The sequence below is a fragment of the Rhodamnia argentea genome, chromosome 5 (genome assembly GCF_020921035.1).
Source record: "Rhodamnia argentea isolate NSW1041297 chromosome 5, ASM2092103v1, whole genome shotgun sequence".
Classification (NCBI taxonomy): Eukaryota; Viridiplantae; Streptophyta; class Magnoliopsida; order Myrtales; family Myrtaceae; genus Rhodamnia; species Rhodamnia argentea.
In genome coordinates this window covers 28,531,964-28,535,740 of record NC_063154.1, presented here as the reverse complement: position 1 = coordinate 28,535,740, position 3,777 = coordinate 28,531,964, and the positions used below count along the sequence as shown (strand labels likewise).

The window sequence follows — 3,777 nt, the reverse complement described above, 5'->3', positions numbered from 1 at the left end:
TCAGTTGACTACTGTGAATAAAGGATTTTGCAACTTGGACTGGTTGGCTGCTTCGGGAGATGTAGTTGCCTGCGAACACTGACAAGTAGAACTACGAGGAGACAGCATGCCAGGGCTCACCTCGTGTTTGGAATTTTCCATCCTACTTGAATTAGTCTGGCAGAGAGCATAATCACTTCTAGGATAAGATTGATGGACACTCCGAATCTTGTTGCTGAAGCTTTGCTCCTTCATCAGTTCGGACAGTCTGTTAGTCGATCGAAAATGTAACAAGAACAGTGTTAGAGGTACTGAGATTGAAATCCATAGAATTAGTTCACAAGGTGATGGGGACTGGGCAGACTGAGGCGTGAGGCCAAACTCCACCTCCAGTCGTAAGCTGAAAAGGTGAGAGACCGTTCTTTTTATGGAACTTCCTCCTTCAATGTCAATGCTGGCTTTTGATATTCATCCTTGATTATTTCAGTAAGTGATCGATAGGCTTTAATCTGAATATGCTTGCGTATTGATGATTAAATACCTATTGGAAAATTGAAGCATGTGACGTTAGCAAATCTCGTTGAGTGGTCATTAGGAAACATTTGACACGCCTAATTCAAATTGTTTATGGCTTAATCGCACTTTTTCAAATTTTAGAGCTTAATTGTACATTAAGCTAAATGTCAAGATTTTTTTTATGCAAGATTTGAGTAGGCATGATGATTGAGCTATAAATTTTGATTGAACTATCGTGTCCTTGGATTTCATGGAAACACGTTGATTGAACATGAACGACGATCAGATAATGTCAACCCTGAGTGTACAGTGTTGTAAATCAAGAACTTAAGAGGACTTCTTATGCAGCAAGGGATCGGATACCGAGCGAGCATATCCGCATAGAGATCGTACTTAGCAATCATCCCGAGCCCCCACTTGTCTTTCAGCTGCCTACAGAGGTTCAAATCCATGTCTTAGACCACCGATCCATCTCTGTAGAGGCGTGTGCACAAAGATTGGAGCTGAAAAGTGATTGGATCCATAAAAGTGCCTGAAATCGGCATGCTGTCGCTTTCCGTCGCCTGATGTGAACAGATTGGAAAATGATTCTGTTCCTACCCGATCAATGAATTGTTGGCAACGGCAGCGAACCCTCTCAAGGATAGGATTGACAATGAACATGTTCTCACGCCGCCTCTTTTCTCCTGTGCAAAAGGCAAATGGCATCATCCATGCTTCCTAGATTGTAGATTAGTTCAGTAGCTGAATTTCAGTCTTTCAAGTCCAAAAGGAGAAACCAAAAAATGTACAGCTCAAGCTTCATGGCGTGACTAACATGCAAGCATAAGATGTTCACTCCTGAAGCACTGGCAGCATCTTTCGTTCTCTTGTGATCCAGAAAGGAAGCAGCTATGGGAAGAACTATAGAGTTTTGAATAAGCCCAACTCTGACAACTCCTGGTTCTCTTAATCACTCCTTGTCTGCCGTAAAGCGAAATGCCTGAAAGAAAATCAGAATAAATTGATCAATTCCACAAAACTGATCAGAATGAATAAAAATCAAAGGATCCTGCCAAGAACTGCAGTAATGTTTTTCAATAAGAGCAAACAACTACCAAATAGACTGCCACAAAGAATATATAATAGTACTTCTTAGCTTCAACGATAGCAAGTTTAATCAACTAGAATGGTTCGACGACATCAAACTTTGGACGTTACTCTATCCGTTGGCTCGCCAACTCCACAGAATCCCAAATGGCACAAGACTACGCTAGTCAGACTTTCTCACACCTTCCATCTCATAGAAAAACTCAGAACCAAGAATCTATGCTAAAACAGATTTCAGAATAGCTCATTTCCAGGACTATGCTCTTCAAGACCTCCCTAGTGATAAGTTCTCAACATTGCCAAAGGACATCTGGACCAGATCTTTGCAATTCATTGCTTTTAAACAAATATTTCCCCAGTTAGGACCATATGTATGAATCTCAGTGACATAATATTAGTGGGTCCAGACTCTTTTATCTATCACAGGCATGAATGATTACCGAGTTATAAATAGAAGCTCCCTATGCCCCTTTGCAGAGAGAACAAGGAGCACACATCGGAAGGTCTTTGCTCATGTCCCTCAGAGAACTTCCAAACAATTGTTGGCCTGAACTTTCATTTGCAGGCCTGAGCAATGCTGGAGGAACTTGCTTCAGAGGCTATTGAGGTGACATTAGATTAAGGCAATCATAAATTGAGTGTTTGTTGGGTGGAGTTAAGTAACTTTGTCTGCCATGGTTGTCAAAACGAACATGAGGCATTGAAACTGATTGCCATAGAGAGAAGTACGCCAAAAAGCTTGTTCAGTCCTTTCAGGATGTTCAGTCATCTCACCGATGACAAGCAAGTATTTCTTATGCACACGCTCAGATTCGCTATATGCTCCAAGCAGGAATGTGCTGAGAAGACAAGTTTCATACTATCAAGAAAACTATTTTACAAGAGGAACCTACTTGATTTATAGTGAGTCTTTATCAAACTCCAACCAAATGGTATTGAAGCACGTGAAATAGTGCAGACTAGTGTGACCAGGACTCTTAGCAACAACCTTTAAATCGCCACATCCAGTAAGCACCACAAAAACAGAAACAGTAGGATCACCTGTATGTCAAAGTTACATTCAGATGAGAGAGCTTTTGCAGAATCCACCAGAGGATCAACTTGAAGAGTCCTTACACAATTCAATCCAATATGTAAACGACTGACTTCCTGAAATCAATATCATAAAGATTTAACAACAAAGTAAGATTGTATCACAACGGAATGACATGCTTTGAGTTTTTGACATTTTAGGAAGAAGGCACCGATTGCTCAGTCATTTCAGTTGTCTCAACAAATATTTTCATGGGCGGTTGATCCGTGTCAATTCAAAATTCATTCGGAATAGAAATTACCCGATCAGCTCCAACTTTCTATACTAAGACTTTCAAGCTGTCTATCCTTACTTCTTGTAATTCTTTTTGTGTTCGGTCGTACGATTCGGGGAGGCCACAACCATTCCAATCGTGAAAACTAACGGAATAATGCCACTAGAATTCCTAAGATCCATCTTTCTGACGGAAGTCCAGCTCCTATTTAACTCGACTAGTAAATGGTATGTCTACATATGCAGACCCGCAAGATGCAGAGTAGATACAAACATTCTCCTAGATTGACTAATGACATCAATATTCATGTAAACAGCAAAGCCTAAGTTTAATTGGAAAAAGCGAGCAGAGAGACGAGACAAATCGAGCAGAACAGAATCGTACAATCTGACCACATCATTTGCGTATTTCATCCCAAGATTTCACTACAGCAATCCTTCTCCATGAAGCCTTTCCTTTCCTGATCAGCACCAATTCGAAATCTGTAGATGCTAGCACCATCAAGCTTACAGAAAAGCCCCAGTGCCAGAACATCTTCCCCAAAACGAAACTATGTCGTTTCTAATCCCGTGGATTTCACGGAATCAACTTCGTTTCCTTAATGAGCTCAGGTCAGAATCCAATCGAAGAATAACACTCGAGAAACACACACCAAGTCAATCGAATCAACAGCTACAACGATTCAAATCAACCGGACACTGCTCCGCGAGCCAGTATCGATCGAGCGACATTGAGGAGAGAGATGCAATGGAGAAGGGAAAACCTGAAAGACTTGGAGGTTGAGATCGTGGCGGAGGAGGCGATGGAACGACTCGTATCCGCAAACAGAGCTGTCCCAAGCTGCCGCGGCCTCCTCTGTAGCTTGTCCGTTCTGCATCGTCTCCAT

General features: G+C 41.6%; 1 pseudogene; it reads right to left on the bottom strand.

Moving 5' to 3' along the window:
• On the bottom strand, window positions 1-3,777 carry LOC115731711 (annotated as a pseudogene).